Below are 18,057 nucleotides of genomic sequence, written 5' to 3' on the forward strand. Positions count from 1 at the left end.
TGGTTAAGGAACCAGGCGCAGGCATTTCTCTCGTTCGTGGAGTTTAATCAAAAACAAACAAAACCGAACACGAACGGACAACGATAACTAATATACTGATGAAAAGAAAGGATCGCGACAACGTGTCTTAACTAGCAAACTTCAACAGTACAAACAAGCAACACTCACCGATAAATGAACAAACATAACAGCAACAATGATCCACCATGTGGGGAGCAGAGGGGAAACATTTAAACACTCAATTGGCTCAATTGGGACCTGGTGTGGAAGATTAGAAACATGTGACAGTCCGGGATGTGTTCGTGTGATATGGGAACTGAAGGTGCACGGAACGGTGGCGATGCTGCTCACCTAACCGTGACATGGCAATTAAAAGTGAATTTCCACCACCTGTGGATTGGTAAATTGAAGTGTCTGTATAGTCAATGAGTTTATCTCTCATGTGAATGCACTGAGCAGGCTAGATACTGAGCCATGGGGAGCAGAAAAGAACTGTCAGAAGACTTGCGTAACAAGGTAATGGAACTTTATAAAGATGGAAAAGGATATAAAAAGATATCCAAAGTCATGCAAATGCCAGTCATTACTGTTCTATCACTTATTAACAAGTGGAAAATTTGGGGAACTCATGATACCAAGGCAAGGTCAGGTAGATCAAGAAAGATTTCAGTTAAAACTGCCAGAAGAATTGTTCGGGATACAAAGAAAAAGCCACAGGTAACCTCAGGAGAAATACAGGCTGCTCTGGAAAAAGATGGTCTGGTTGTTTTAAGGAGCACAATACAAAGATACTTGAACAAAAATGAGCTGCATGGTCGATTTGTCAGAACGATGCCTTTACTGCGCCAATGCTACAAAAAAGCCTGGTTACAATATGCCTGAAAACACATTGACATGCTGAGACCAAAATAGAGCTTTATGGTTTGGAGAGGGGTCAACAAGGCCTATAGTGAACAGAATACCATACCCATTGTGTGGTAGTGGCTCACTTACGTTTTGGGGGGATGTGAGCTCTAAAGGCACAGGGAATCTTATGAAAATGTATGGCAAGATGAATGCAACATGTTATCAGAAAATACTGGCAGACATTTTGCATTCTTCTGCACGAAAGCTGCGGATGGGATGCTCTTGGACTTTCCAGCATGACAATGACCCTAAGCACAAGGCCAAGTTGACCCTCCAGTGGTTACAGCAGAAAAAGGTGAAGGTACTGGAGTGGCCATCAGTCTCCTGACCTTAAACCCCCAGAGTACTATGCTTTACATTTTTGGGTTTCACTACTTTTATATTTGGGCTTATAAACAATATGTAATATAAATCGATCATTGTGTATTTGGCCACAAATTATTCCTCAGCTAATATAAGCATGCATGTTAACGTTTTCACGCGTGAGTTTCAAATATTCTTTAACGACCCCCCAGCGTGATTTTTTTGCGCGAGAGTTCAGTACTCACTCAGAGTTCCAGCATTGGAACAGTCACCTTGCCAGGTAAGGAACACTACATACATTGCATTGCAAGCTTCTCTCGAATTCACTGAGTCCATCAAGAGCTGCAAAAGCTGGTTGATGTGTAGCTAGCTAGCAAACGTCAGCTAACCACTAGCTAACAAAGCGTGACCTGTAATTCAGTGCAGTGAAAATGAATAAACCATATAAAAAGCATAGCAGCGCCCACAAAGGGTTGCGTTACTTCTACAATGGTTTTGATTGGTTGTCAGCTCTTCCAGGAAATGGTAAGATGCTCTATAGTAGTCGCTAATATCATTCATTTTTGTGTATTAGTGTTGGCTGTCTGTTGGTACATAAGTAACACTTCTTGTCCCGATTTGAATGCTTGCTACTTGGTTAATATCATAGTGTGGTCTTGAAACAATTACAATCAGGAAATAAAGTTATATACACTGTTTGAGCTAAATGTGAGTAAATAACAGCGTGGTCTGACCAGCCATTGTTACGTTACTTGTACCTGCTAATGGTGCGTTCTAAACAATACGTTCTAATCACACCAGTGTGATTGTACGCTTCAGGGACCACTCTATCCTGATCACACGGGTGTGATCATATGCGTCAAAGGGTTAATATCATCGAGACACTCTGGGGAGATCTCAAACGTGCAATACACAGTATTCGGAACTAATGGTATGCAGACTTTTGAACAGGGGTTAGTTCATTTCTTTCTTTGTTGCCATGTTTTGTTTTATGATTGTTCCATTCTGTTATGACCCACAGTTGAATGTGAATCCCATAAGAAATAAAAGATGTGTTTTGCCTGCTCACTCATGTTTTCTTTACAAATGGTACATACATTGCCAACTCTCCAAGGGTATGCAAACTTTTGAACACAACTATACCTTTTGTTTCTACTATGTATTGTGTTAAGTTATGATCAGCAATATTGACCATAATCAAGTTTTTATTAAAAATACTTTAAATAAGTTTTTTAGCATGAAACCTCTGCTTGGCTTAATTAGTGTAATGAACACATAATGGACAAATGGAAAATGACTAATTTAAGTTTTTTGCAACCCTCCCCTGCATGTTAACATTACACACATGCTGTTGGAGGTTACTAAGGGTAAATTATCAAATTTAGACCGAAACCGATATGTTTTTATTTCAAATATGAGACAGTGTGATTTCCTAATCCCTCCCAACCACACACACACACATAATTTGTTCCTGGACCCTAACTACATGCCTTCATGCATTGTCTGACACTTGTGACACCCCACATTGAGAGAAGGATGCACCTGTCAAACACCCCAATCGCTGTAGCTGTGTTGAGGAGGATCCAGGAGGGAAATGCGCCTACCCCAACAGTGTCCCAGGTAAGTGTGTGTCTGTCTGTGTGTGTGTGTGAGTCAGGGGATCAGGATGCATACAATGACAAATCTCTATACTGTTTGAACTAATAAAGTCATCATCATCTTCATCTTGTAGATGCTGCTTGGGGAATAAAGGGAAAGAGGTGCCATGTCTGCAAGCCCAAAGGTGACAGCAAGACTACCATCACATGCTTCAATTGCAAAAATTATTATTTGAACAAAACTTGTAGTGGCATCCTGCCATGGATGAGCTTCATAGACAACCCCCTCACACACACACACACAATTTTCTTGCTTCTTTTTCAGTTGTAAATATTGTTTCCTGTTGTAAACATTGTTAAAAATTGAAATGTAGTAAAATAATGCTTAGGACTCATTTTGTGTGATTTGAATTGAAAGGGTCATTTTGACCCGGAACAGAAGAGAGTTTGGTTCATGCCCCCTCTGACAGACAATATGTCAATATTTTTGAAAAAGTGTAAATACATTTAGAATAAATAAAACAAATGTGTTGAATGTCTATTTTTTGCCAATGTACAGAAAAAACTTTTAACTTTATTTTAATAAAAAACGGTTTTACATTTATTTCAATGAAAAACTAACAAATTATCATAAGTAAACCATGATCTGTAATTGGTGAAAAACTTGATTACACTAAATATTGGTTAAAGTGATATAAATTGAGCTAAAGATAATGTATATGGAGAAAAATATTTTCGATGGTTAAACACGTTCATTATTGCTGTTCATTACAGTTGAACATAACAGGAGGGTTAAGAAAAAGCAGTCTGCACACAAGGAGAATTCGGAGAGGCTGTGCTGGTGTAGCTCGAGATTATTTGATTGACAATGCTGGTTGCTTTGTGACGAAAGTTAGTCCCATTTCAGACCTGGCCTTTCTTTACAGAATATGGAAATGCCTATACAGTGGCGGTCCGAAATCATCTCCAGAGAAGGTTTTGTGCTGGCATTTGAAAAGCAGTAGTCTACCCTTACAAATGTACAACTATGCCACAACCAAAGCACTTGCGAGGCAGCACAGTCTGTATGTCTGAAAAAGGTATAGGTGGGGTTAAAAAGCCATTTCTGAGAAATTTGATGAACATCATTCCACTGTCCAACAGAACATCTACAAATTGAGAAAATAAATCTGGAGCTGTCCGAAACATGCTCCTGGAAGTCTCTAAGAACTCTAGGGTAACATTGAGAGATCTATAGGCCTATCTTACAATAATCAACTGTCAAAAGAGACTGCACAAACATGGCCTACTTGGGAGGTCAGGATGGAAAAGCCTCTACTCTCAACAAAGTATATCAACACACAACTGACCTTTGCCCGACAACATTTACCATGGAGAGATGAGTCAAAGATGGAGTTGTTTGGCTGCACCGCCAGACCCCATGTTTTGTAAAAACAAACCACTGCTTTTAAAAAGAAAAACCTCATACCAACCAAAAAGCATGGCATTATGGTTTCGGGCTGCTTTGCTGGCTCAGGGCCTGGTCAACATGCCATCACTGAGTAAACCATAAATTTCATACTGGACCAGAGAATTCTTGAGGGGAATGTGAGGCCATCTGTGAAAAAGCTGACTCAGAAACAAACATGGATCTTCCAACAGGACAATGGTCCAAAAAACAAAAAAAGGAGAACTTACAGGGGTGTACTTGCTTTTCACTGTATTATGTGAGCAGGAAGAAAAAATTAGGAACATTGCATCTTTAGAACAGATAATTCACTGCATGCAACAAGGATGGATGCAATTTATAGAACTTCAAAAATTATTGATGAAAGCATTTTTGTCAAATCAGAACACAAGCAGCCTGCTTTCATTCAACGAGCTCGAAGTCAAGAACGAATTGTTTGGCGTCCTGCTGCAGTTCACAAACAATATAGTTGTTATCCCCAGCAGCAGTCAGGTTAATGGATTCCACTAGGAGTTGTTCGCAATTAAGTCTTGGCCCATAGATCTTGTTTTGAAGGGATCAAGACATTTTATTGTTTGTATGCCTTGCACTCAAATATTGTTTTATAAGTCTTCATCTCCACTGAACTCAGTATGATGAACAAGAGGCTTCTAGAGACATTATTCTTTATAGCTTCAACTACAACTACAGAGTTGTTTTTGGATTAATATAATAAAACTAACTGTATATTTTCACCCGGGAGGAGCTCAGAGTAGAGCCGCTGCTCCTCCACATCGAGAGGGGTCAGCTGAGGTGGCTTGGGCATCTGTTTCAGATGCCTCTGGAACGCCTTCCTGGGAAGGTGTTCCGGTCCCGTCCCACCGGGAGGAGACCCCGGGGAAGACCTAGGACACGCTGGAGGGACTATGTCTCCCGGCTGGCCTGGGAACGCCTCAGTGTCCCCCCGGAAGAGCTGGAGGAAGTGTATAGGGAGAGGGAAGTCTGGGCATCTCTGCTTAGACTGCTGCCCCCACGACCCGGCCCCGGATAAGTGGAAGATGATGGATGGATGGAACTGTATATTTTATTAATATTCATTGTTGACCTAATAACAATGCTTAATAGTTATTACACTCTGTGAGTGCAAATTAAATCATGAAACATCCAGTTGAGCTATTTGGTTTTCTAGTGGTTCAGACAGAAAACACCATGCATAGTTTAACCATTTATTGGAGATCTTATGCACAGCCCTGTACATGCAATCTCTTGGCATTCAATTCTGCTCCTCTAGCCCAGGGGTGTCAAACCGGTTCCACAGAGGGCCGAGTGTCTGCAGGTTTTTGGTTTTTACTATAAATTGGTTCCCAGTTCAGACCTACACAACCAGGTGAGGGTAGAAACTAACCAATTAGTGACCTAATTAATCAATCAAGTACAAGGAGAGAGCAAAAACCTGCAGACACTCGGCCCTCCGTGGAACCGGTTTGACACCTCTGCTCTAGCCCATCACATGATCATTTATATGATACTACCGCAAGTTCGTACTCATTATTATTTATGCAATTCCCAAGGCAATGAGCAAGGGGTGCAGTACTGATCCCTGCCACAAGGAAAACAGAACCAAACAGGTGGAGGCAGGGGTGGTGGGTGGACGTGCACCCGCATGCTAATACAAGCTCAAAAACTGACAGAGTGAGTAAATAGATATGTATACAATCTGACGTGATAGGAGCGATCCTGCATCAGCTGATGCTTTGCTGACCAATTACCACTCTGGCTTCCAGGCTAAACTGGCTATGCTAAAAGAAAACACCACGTGTAGTTCAACCATTTATTGGAGAACTTATGCACAGCCCTGTACATGCATTGTCTTGGAATTAGGTTCTTGTACTCTAGGGTAACTCATTGCCATCACATGATCGTGTATACAATACTACCACAATAACATACTCTTGATATTATTTATGCTATTCCCATGGCAATGAGCAAGGTACACAGTACCGATCCCCCAACACTGCAAAACCAGTGCTATATATCCGACTACGTCATATAGTGGAACGCCATCTGATACCCTGCCAATACTGGATCTGCCCAACAATCAGACATGCATTCTACTGAGTAGTTATTCTCACATAAAAAACTGCCGGGTGTCTCACAGGAGCAAGATGGACGAGCCATCTTCTTTGGTGAGAACAAACATACTTAGCGGCGCATCAACCACACAGAGCTCTCAGACCAAGTATTCATTCTTAGGTAAATACCACAGATTAGATTAGATTAAACTTTATTGTCATTGAACAGTACAAGTACAGTACAACAAAAAGCTGTTAGCATCTAACCAGAAGTGCAAATAGAAGAGGACAGAAAATGTGGCAACTGAAAACATCCTAATCAGACTTTGCGAGGCAGTGTCAGAGTCCAGTAGTACAAAGAGAGCAGTGCTGCAAGATTCCTGGGATGTGGGTATGGTTAGTGTTGGGTCACAGAGTTCAGCAGGGTTACAGTAGCTTGGAAGAAACTGTTGCTGAGCCTGCTGGTGCGGGAACGAAGAGACCTGTACCTGTACTGATGGTAGGAGGGAAAACGGTTTGTGGCATGGATGTGAAGGGCATCAGTGATGTGCTGGGCAGTTTTCACCACCCGTTGCAGGGCCTCCCTGTTGGCCACGGAGAATCTTCCTAACCACACTGTGGCGCACTTAGTTGGCACAATTGATGGAGCAGGAACGAAAACGATTGCTGAGACATCGGTTTGCAGGCGAACAGGGGATCAGCAGGTAGCACCCGGGGTCGGCAGCATGCAGTTTTAAGCCTAGCGACAACTACAGGAATCCCAGTTCCGCGCCTGTCAGTCTTAGAATGTTTCAAGACCAGCATGAACATACTATCACCCATGACTAAATCAGAAAACGGGAGATCATGCAAGCAATTGAACAGAACAGGTAGTGAACTCCCCACTTCTCAAAACTCATATAGAAAGCCATCAAACAGAGTGCTTCTAACAATATGTCATTATACACCCCAAAACAACCACAGCCTTGTACAGAAATAATCCTATGCAACCGAACGAGCGTGATGGCCCACCTCTTGTCCGGGCCTGCAAGCCGCGCTTTATGCAATCCACGTATACCGGGAGGCCGAATACAAATAGTCCTGCAACACAGAATCTAATCCATCACCACGCTCTGGAAGGATGGGCATTCCCGGACGCAACTCCCGAACGCAACTCCCGAAATACCAGAATTTATAAAACAACGAGAAAGCGCATCAGCCGCTAGGTTATGCAAGCCTCGGAAGGTGCGCAGCTTTGACGATGAAATTCCTCAATACACATACCCACGCCAGACGCCTGAGAAATCTGCTAATAAAGGGAACATTCAAACGTAAAGTAAACCATCGAAATCACAGGCTGTTCCAACTCGAGTAAATTTAATCATGGCAACTCATAATGTAACTCAGTAGTGTGTATGGCCGCCAGGTGCCTATATGCACTTCTGTCCAGGATGTCCTGATCCAGGTCTGGGAGATCCCCCAGGACACTAACCGCCATCTCATCAGGACACCTTCCGCCATCTCATCAGAAGCATGCCCAGACGGGTCTGTCCTGTTATAGCCACGATTGCGCCCGCAATCTGTGGATGAGCATCACACCAACATCCCCAACAGAGAATGCTTTAGTTTCTATGCTAAATTTATATCTAGTATGCCTGATGTTTTTTTTTTCCTTTTCTTTTTTGGCCTAATAATGTAAAACACTTTGAATTAGGCCTTTGTATGAAATGGCCTATACCACCAGCACCCATTTCTCCCAAACCATTACCAGGAGGCTGGCCCAGAGATGAATCCGCTTATCATACTCATCCAATATTGTTGTATGAGTTATACTTGTGATTGTAAAACCTGGAAGTGCATTTTAAATTATTGTATCTTTCTGTTGGCTGTAATAACAAAATAAAAACATTGTATTCCTATTATCATTAAAATGTTGCATAAAAGCCTACTGGCAAAAACTGTATTGAGACCCAAAAAAAAGTTAGATAAAATACAAACAGAACATTTGTCAACTTGACATTTGACATTTGTCATTATCAATTCAGCAGCATAGAATCAAACCGCCAGTGCTGCTTATGCCATGCACTATTCAAAGCAACACTATAAATACACTATGACTGAAGTTTGGTGCGCCAGGTGCTTGGATGCAGTATAGAATTAAGAAAGCCACCATGAAGTTAATCATGTGATCAATGACTGAGAGGTAAGAATAGCTCTTTCCCTCAAGGGTTTAGAGACCTGCAACCAGTAGGAAGGCAGAGATGCCACACTGTGGACGTATCCACGGATACCTTGATGACGATTATGGTATGCATACCCTGCGTGTTCTAGCTGTGCTTTACATAATCTTTTAATTGTCCAGTCATTTCAGTAATTTGTTTGTGAGTGTTATTATATTTCAATAAATGAGTCTGAAATCGACACATTAAGGACAATGTAAGTCTGGTGATGATCTAAAGCAATCCTCTCCCCCTTACACTATCTGCTTTCTTTTTTTTTTTTGCCTTTTCAGTCTTCTTTGCACACTCTCCTCTTCTCTCTGCATTATTTTTTCCCTCTCGCCCTTTATGAACTTCAAGCTATAGCTACTGATACGAAGACAGATAATGAGTGTGACTTTTGTCTTTCCGTTTTTTCCCCCTCCTGTCCAAAGCCTGGATTTGAGCTACAGGAGCTGTTTGTTAATGAGGCTAATCACCAGTGAGCTCTCTCCACAGGAATCCTTCAGTTCTATGGTAACGTAATTAGCCAGAAGAATCTGAGCAAGCAGAAGCCGAATGGCAAGGACTTTCAGATTTATTGGTGTGATTGTTCCTTTGTTGTAAAAGTTGTGATTACAATTCATGGCAGTGTGTGTCTATCAACAAACTATTTCCTGCAGTGAATAGCCTTACCAAATCTTGTTTGTTTTTCTGCTCTTTGTTAGAGTAGCAATATTTGAGGATTGGCTCCCCGGCCCATGGAAAAATTGAAAATGTTTACGCTTTTAGACATCCGTGATCCACTGCCTTACATTTCAATATCTTTGATCTATTGCTTTGTTTCTTATTGTCACAGCAGTGGTCTACTTACTCAGCAGCTTACATGACGTAAAAGGTTGGCTAATCCTTACTTTCCAATGTTTTCTTAGTACTGTCTGGCTTTCTAGTTTGAGGTTCTGTAAGTCTCCCACGCCCGGTGGTTCACTGCTCTGAGCACAGAATGGCCATGAAGGCACCGAGAGACGTAAACATGAAGATAAACTACACAAGACAATGTTACTTTGTCCAAAAAAAGTATGCAACTATTCCTTTAAACAGAATGTAACATTTCTCTTGATGGCTGATGTGATAGTACCCGGAAACAGATGAAGCATAGAGGTCAGTCAAATGCAGGACTGAGATGCTGTCATTGTTTCATATTTCCTGTTACCATGGTACCTTAGTTGCGCCCTAAGCACAGAGGTTCTGTATATTTGTGCATATGTAATTATAATTTTGAATACATTTTAATATTTCTGATAACACCACATTTAATTTCATATATCAATTATTTCTGATCCACATATCTGTGGAATATGAAAATGTGCATGTTGGGGCTTCAGTTTCAGCTGACTACCAGCATCTGGACACTATCAGCTTTTTTGTGTTACTTTGTTTGTTGTTCCTGATCTTTTCAGAACATTTTAAGGAGATGACAAAAGCATGAGAGGAATAGGAGATATAGGAATACAGCAGTGCTGAGGAAGAGGACTCACAGTGAGGACATATGGCTACTTCTCGGAAATTGTGTTGAGCTTTCTGATGCCCAGTACTGCTGAGGCATCACCAAAAAGAAGAGAAGTCCTGTGCCTTTAATGTCATGTTTCCAGGACTTGCAATACAATACCATAATACAATCAGCAGACTTCACAATTATCTAATATCCTCTGAATGGATTTCGAGGCTGTTTCCATTCATTGATGTAGAAATAGTGAAATAGCAATTCCTTAGAGTAAGATTACTTTTCCACAAATACGGATACCTGTGGGTAAAAAACAAATTACAGTTTTCAAGTATTCTAAAAAGGACTTCCTGGTTGTACATATACTTTTATACCTGAAGTGACATCAGAATTGGCTTTATGCTGATACCTGTTTGGATCATAAATATACATAAAATATCCAAACTTCATGTAAAAGGTTTTTGATTTCAAATGAACAATTACTTCAGCAACTTTTTCATTAGTTTAAATTTAAATTAGAACCTTGAATATTGGTAACATGATGAGCTCTACTTCTCTAATCTTTCATCAGGGCAGGTTATAGGAGGTAATGAACTTCCATATCACACTAGATTCTGACACAGGGATTCTCAATAAGCGCCGGACATCTGTACCTGGCTCTAGACAGAGAGCTATATTACGTAAGTTACATATTGCTACAATTAGTATACATAATACAGAACATAACATTTAACATATAATCATGTACAATGTACATATATATAATGTACAATGTTTGAAGTACTATGTGGTACAATGTGTGAGCATATAATGAAGGAAAGCAACATTATGTCACGCCCTGTCCGGGCATTCACCCTTTGATAGCACTCACCTGTGTTGTCTTGTCTCACCCCCACCAGGTGTCTCCCATCCCCTCGTTATCCCTGCCAACTTAGCCTGCCTTCTCTGTTTGTTCCAATTGCCAGTTTGTCTTGTGGTTTCCCTCAATCGGCCCTGCGTTCACTTGTTTCTTGTGTCTTGTTCCTAACCTTGGTTTTCCACAGATCTCCTGTGTACTGACCTCTGCCTGCCTCGACCTCCTGCTCACTCCTTCTCTGCTTTGCTGTTTATGCCAATTGTGTACCGAACCCTGCCTGCCTACGACTTGTCTCTGCTCTGTGATTATTTATATTAAACAAAACCTATACCTGCATCTGTCTCCCTGATTCTGCTTTTGGGTCTCACTCTTGAGTCTTGTCATTAGAGTTGTTTATAACTCTTTCATTCTGATTCTTATTCTGCCAATGTGTCCTGTATCACTCTTGGCCGAGGGAAACCAATAAGATGTAAGAACAAGCAAACTATGCAATTGTTTTTGCTGCATGTAACGTTGTTCCTTTTAAGGGTTTTCAAAATGTGACTGCTAAATACTAACTGATATAGGCTCTGTGCACAAGCTTAGGGACGAACTTCCGCTTTTGTCTAGAAGTCGGCATTTCAGTTTCCGGTTTACTTACTAATACTCATACGCATTAGTAAACACCTAAACTCACAACAAGATGAGTGATGCTGTTGTACGAAAAACTCATTTAATTTTCAAGGTACAAGTGGGGCAGGAGAATGTCCTCTTTTTAATAAAATATGGCTTGCGCCATTCAATGACTTCAAATGCTAGACTAGAAATAGTCAGAAAAGGTGATTATTTTATATACTTCCACGTAACGCAGGTTTAAGCGCAATTAATATCATATAGGACCAGATGATTACTTCCTAGGCCAGTTGTTATTTTTCAGTATCGTTGTGAAATGAGGTTACAGTAGTAAAATAAAAGAGGAGACCTGTGTTTTGGTGCTTTTTTGAGGCTATGGAATTTTAAGCTTAATTCAGGTTAGAAGAGGCTAAACGAAGGTTTGTTTCAAATCACTTGCTATGGGGACGTGCTAGCGTTCCAGCTCAGCCAGCGTTCTTTTGCCGTTTCTGAGGCTAGGGTGAATTTTTATGCGTTCTATTGTCCTGCCTAATACTACACTAAAAAGGAACACGTCACTAACTAGCTTAGCCGATAGCCGGCACACCACAGTAAACTACTTACCCTCGTAGTTGTGCAGATAACTCGATACGTAGAGTTTGAATCCCTTGTTCCACTTGCTTGTTGGAGCAGGGGACCAGGCATCAACAATTTGATGGACATCACTAATGCTTCTTTTAGGCAGGTCTTGGAGACATTTGCTAAAAACTTAAATTTTGGGCGACGCGGGTGATCGCCTTAAGTAAACCGGAAACTGATATGCCGACATCTGGCTAAAGAGGAACTTCGTCCATACGCTTGTGCACAGAGCCTATTGAAATAAGCTAGAGATAGTGGAGATAGCCATACTTAGTATTTCGAGAGTGACAAGTTTTGTTGGCTCTGTACTCTAACAAACTGGATTTGAAATGAAACAATGACTAACAGGTCAAAGTGCAGACTGACAGCTTTCATTTGAGATTTAAATCCATAAACCGTGAACTGTATATGAATTCCATCTCTTTTTATACACAGTAATACCCAATTTCTGGGGACAAAAACGAATAGGACAAAGTAACCAAAGTAATGATCCGAAAGTCCTCATATTTAGTAATTATTTGCCAGTCCATACTGATGGACTTTACTCCTAGGTACATTTCACTGTGGGTCAATAACGCACCACTGAAACCTGGTTCAATGGCATTCAATTAACCTGATTACAGCATATACCGTGTACCAATACATACAGTGCATTTGCAAAGTATTCTGATCCCTTCATTGTTCCCACATTTTTTGTTACAGCCTTATTCTAAAATGTATTATATTGTACATTTTCCTCATCAATATAAACCCAATATGACATAAAGACCAAGAAAACATGTTCTTATTCACTTTTTAAATATATTTAAACATTTTAAACAGAAACATCACCTTTACATAAATATTCAGACCCCTTCACTTAGCACATTGTTCAAACACCTTTGGCAGCGATTATAGCCTCAGGTCTCCTTGAGTATGACTATATAAGTTTGGCACTCTGCGTTTGTGGAGTTTCTCATTCATTCTTCTCTGCATATCCTCTCAAGCTCTGTCAGGTTGGATGAGCAACAAATCTCTGTACAGCTATTTTCCAGTCTCTACAGAGATGTCCATGTTCAAATCTGGGCTCTGGCTGGGCCACTCAAGGACATTAACAGGCTTATCCCAAAGCCACTTCTGCTGTTCTGCATTGGGTCATTGTCATTATGGAAGATGAACCTTCAACCTTGTCTGAGGTCCTTAGCGCTTTGGAACAGATTTTCATCAAGGATCTCTCTGTCCTTTACTCTGTTCATCTTTCCCTCAAACCTGTCTAGTCTCCCATTCCCTACCGTTGAAAAACATCCTCACAGCATTATACTGCCACCACCATGCTTCACCATAGAGATGGTATTGGCCAGGTGGTGAGATGTGCCTGGCTTCCCCCAAACATGACACTTCAAACTTTGTTTCATCAGACCAGACCATCTTGTTTGTCATGGTGTGAGAATCCTTCAGGGGCATTTTCAAGCAGGATATCACGCGTCATTTACAGAGTAGTAGCTTCCATCTGGCTAATCTACCATAAAGGCCTGATTGATGGAGTCCTGCAGAGATTATTGTCCTTCTGGAAGATTCTCCCATATCCACACATGACCTCAAGAGCACCGTCTGAGTAAAATGTAGTTCTTGGTCATTTCCCTGGTACTTCTTCCACAACTTCTCAGTTTGGCTTGGCAGCCAGCACTAGGAAGAGTGTTGTTGGCTCCAAACATCTTCCATTTAAGAATGTTGGAGGCCACTTCTTGGAGACATTTAATGCTGCAGAAACAAACATGCTGGGAGCTTTACGTTGTCTTTCCACCTCAGTGGTTGGATTTTGCTCTGACATGCACTGTCAAATGTGGGACGTCATATTGACAGGTCTGTGCCTTTCCAAACCGTGTCCAATCAGTTGAGTATATCACATGGTATGTCACAGATGGACTCCAATATAGTTGTGGAAACATCTCAAGAATGATCAGTGCAAATAAGATGCACCTGAGCTCAATTTAGAGTGTCAAGGCAAAGGGTCTGAATCCTTATGTAAATGTGATATTCCGTTTTTATAATTTTATAAATAACATGTTTCAACTTGGCTATTATTTTTGTAGACTGATGAAAAAAAATATTTAATCCATTTTAGAATAGTAAAATTAAATGTGGAAAAAGTGAATGGGTCTGAATACTTCTCCAATGCACTGTATGACTGCCCTTAATTTATTTTTCTTTACCATTCCAACATTGCCAATTATGAAATTCTAATTAGGTTAGTTTCATGTGGGTTGAAGAATGAGATTGGTGTAAATATGTCTAAGGGAACTGCCTGTTCTAGTTAGCTGGAGGATTCTGAGGTAACATACAGCATATGGTGTTCTGGTTAGAAGAAGAAAAATTAGAAAGAAGTGTATAATGGGGTCTGATGATGGGTAGGTAGACCACCAATTATTAACCAAGTGTAAAGTGCAATCTGCCTAAGGATACTGATTACTACTATCTCATGGGAGTAAAAGTGACAGTTCCTTCAAATGCCCCCAGATAATGACAGAGAGAGAGAAACATAAAAGGGCAAGTGAGAAACTTCTAGTGACAGAGAAATAAAGGTAGGAACCTAGAAAGCCAGAGAGACAAATTAAGTAACCAACAAGAATAATCAATTGCTGTGCCATCTGGCTGGTGACCCCCCGCCACCTCCCTCCAGAAAATTGTGGAAAATTCCCATATGTATTCCTGGTTCTCAACTGCTTCGCTGAAGCATATCTCTCCCAGGATGTACAAGTGATTATGGCTAATTACCTGCAGAGAATTGTCTCCAGGTAATATAACGGTTTACTGCTTGTGTTCGGAATTAGCAAAACAAACAGAAACGAGAATGTCGAGGACAAAATTCACTGCGCTGACAAACAGTTATAAACACAGAGTGCCGAGAAACGTGTGGTATATAATCAACTGTGAGAACGGCGAGTTGGTGACCTTCTCAAACACATTGGTAACTCTAAGTGATGAGCACCAAGTGATAATTTGTAGTAATTGCACATGAGTAGCTCATATACACTGCTGTTGAGTGGTGCATCCTGAGCCTATCATGAGTAGTGAGATTACCATTACACCAGGGGACAGAATCCTTCTCTGCTTTCAGCGAGGGGATGGATGGCTCCTATATATAGACCGTCTGGTATTAGCTGAAACAGTCTACACTCACCTAAAGGATTATTAGGAACACCATACTAATACTGTGTTTGACCCCCTTTCGCCTTCAGAACTGCTTTAATTCTACATGGCATTGATTCAACAAGGTGCTGAAAGCATTCTTTAGAAATGGTCGCCCATATTGATAGGATAGCATCTTGCAGTTGATGGAGATTTGTGGGATGCACATCCAGGGCACGAAGCTCCCGTTCCACCACATCCCAAAGATGCTCTATTGGGTTGAGATCTGGTGAGTGTGGGGGCCATTTCAGTACAGTGAACTCATTGTCATGTTCAAGAAACCAATTTGAAATGATTCAAGCTTTGTGACATATAGCATCATCCTGCTGGAAGTAGCAATTAAAGGATGGGTACATGGTGGTCATAAAGGGATGGACATGGTCAGAAACAATGCTCAGGTAGGCTGTGGCATTTAAACGATGCCCAATTGGCACTAAGGGGCCTAAAGTGTGCCAAGAAAACATCCCCTACACCATTACACCACCACCACAAGCCTGCACAGTGGTAACAAGGCGTGATGGATCCATGTTCTCATTCTGTTTACGCCAAATTCTGACTCTACCATCTGAATGTCTCAACAGAAATCGAGACTCATCAGACCAGGCAACATTCTTCCAGTCTTCAACTGTCCAATTTTGGTGAGCTCGTGCAAATTGTAGCCTCTTTTTCCTATTTGTAGTGGAGATGAGTGGTCCCCGGTGGGGTCTTCTGCTGTTGTAGCCCATCCGCCTCAACGTTGTGCGTGTTGTGGCTTCTCAAATGCTTTGCTGCATACCTCGGTTGTAACGAGTGGTTATTTCAGTCAAAGTTGCTCTTCTATCAGCTTGAATCAGTCGACTCATTCTCCTCTGACCTCTAGCATCAACAACATTTTCGCCTACAGGACTGCCGTATACTGGATGTTTTTCCCTTTTCACACCATTCTTTGTAAACCCTAGAAATGGTTGTGCGTGAAAATCCCAGTAACTGAGCAGATTGTGAAATACTCAGACCGGCCCGTCTGGCACCAACAACCATGCCACGCTCAAAATTGCTTAAATCATCTTTCTTTCCCATTCTGACATTCAGTTTGGAGTTCAGGATATTGTCTTGACCAGGACCACACTTCTAAATGCATTGAAGCAACTGCCATGTGATTGGTTGATTAGATAATTGCATTAATGAAAAATTGATCAGGTGTTCCTAATAATCCTTTAGGTGAGTGTATATATGTTTGTCTTTTGATTGTTCTCAATCTTAAAAACCTGAGTGCTGACATGCAAAACTGTATCAGTACAGTAAGATAATTTTCAGGTATTATTTTCATAATGTTCTTTCTACTGCCCTTTTGTCCCACCCAGGGGCTAGTGGATCAAACCATTGTGGCGCAAAGGGCGGTGGGTCGCAATCTTTTGAAACTTAAAAACGAGCTAATGAGTATCGATAATCAGCACAGGTGCTTTCATTGCGTCATATTAATATTTTTTACATAACATAGTTATGCTTACAGTGATATATTGGGGGGACAAATCATAGTTTTCCCCTAGAAGACCCCCCCACCCACCCCCAACGCAGGATTTCTGCCTATGATCCCACCAATTATTTTTTGATTACCAGATGTTAGGCATTGTGTTAACGAAGACGAGGGCTGCTGCAAACCTCTAGGGGTCATTTTAGAAGTCATGTTCAATATGCATTTCACTCCTTTTAACCGCACTGATGTATCCAGCATCTTAAATGGTAAACTTTGCCCTACAAACAGTACACTACATTGTAATGGTCTCCTGACCTAAAAAGTGTACTATGTAGGGAATTAAGACATTTGTGCCACAGGCGCAGTCGTGAAGAGTTTCTTCTCATTTTGTCCAATTTCGGCACAGCTCGTTTTGTGCTGTCTGGTGAGTGACTCTTGGAATGTCGTGCTCACACCGTAGCAATATTCACTGTTATTCACTTCCCTAATCACTCATGCATGCAAAAAAAGTTAAGAGTCGTATAAAAATGATTGAAGTATTTTCCTCCAGCACCTCTTATCAAACAGTAACTGCTTCTGAAGACTCGAAGACTTCATACAAAATAGGAAAAAAAGTGTTTTTTAATGGATGTCACAGACCGGGGTGCAGAATAGGAGAATTAGAAATAAGCCTAACCCTTTGAAATGGAGTCGCAACGTCGTGGTTAAATAAGGCTAAACAATTGTTTGTGATAAATTATCTGCTGAAACCATTTAAATGTTACTAATTGCAATCTTTCGTCTTGTGTTATCCCTGCTTCGTCAGGCTCATTCCCCAATCTCGGTATAGTTAGCTCAATCAATGCTAAATTCAATTAGTTATTAACCTTTCTTTAAACAAATTCAACTGCTTAATTAATAGCTAACCCCTTCACAATGTAAAGGATGAAGGCGAAATACTCCAATTATATTTCTATTGTTGGAAACAAATAGCACATTTCTTCTTTGGTTAAAAGGGCAAAATGTCCATGAAACGGCAAATGCTGTTTGGATAGATGTAGCCCTCCCTGTTGGCTTGTGTAAAGAAGAGGCCTTGTGGATTGCTTTTACACAACTTCAGACACACGAAGGATAATTCCAAAAAGTGGCACTGTTCTGTTGAGCCCTTGTGAAAAATGAACACATTAAATTACAGTACCACAGCAAATACTGGACAGTTACCCGAACAGCAGCCGTTTGACTCTGGATCGAAACCACCAGTAATTCATAATGTATCAAACATATGCCCAAGATCAGGTTCTATATCTTTAATTAAACTGACTGTGTAAAGACAACCGGGGTTATATACAGTACGGGAATGTAACATGCTTTTGATCATATGCGAG

The 18,057-nt window shown here is 40.9% G+C and overlaps 1 long non-coding RNA gene across 5 annotated transcripts; it reads left to right on the plus strand.

Annotated features, from left to right (window-relative positions):
- The first annotated feature begins 8,477 nt into the window (after positions 1-8,477).
- On the plus strand, positions 8,478-11,166 carry LOC117595568. 5 transcript variants are annotated; one of them, XR_004576807.1, is made up of 5 exons: positions 8,478-8,591; positions 8,938-9,643; positions 9,943-10,021; positions 10,558-10,666; positions 11,030-11,166. It is a non-coding gene; the product is annotated as an uncharacterized LOC117595568 (long non-coding RNA). The 5 variants fall into 5 exon arrangements; XR_004576810.1 differs by having other exon boundaries at positions 8,938-9,559; XR_004576809.1 differs by having other exon boundaries at positions 8,938-9,019; positions 9,345-9,643; positions 9,943-10,666.
- The last annotated feature ends 6,891 nt before the right edge of the window (positions 11,167-18,057 follow it).

This window comes from Esox lucius, chromosome 14, assembly GCF_011004845.1.
Source record: "Esox lucius isolate fEsoLuc1 chromosome 14, fEsoLuc1.pri, whole genome shotgun sequence".
NCBI classification, from domain to species: Eukaryota; Metazoa; Chordata; class Actinopteri; order Esociformes; family Esocidae; genus Esox; species Esox lucius.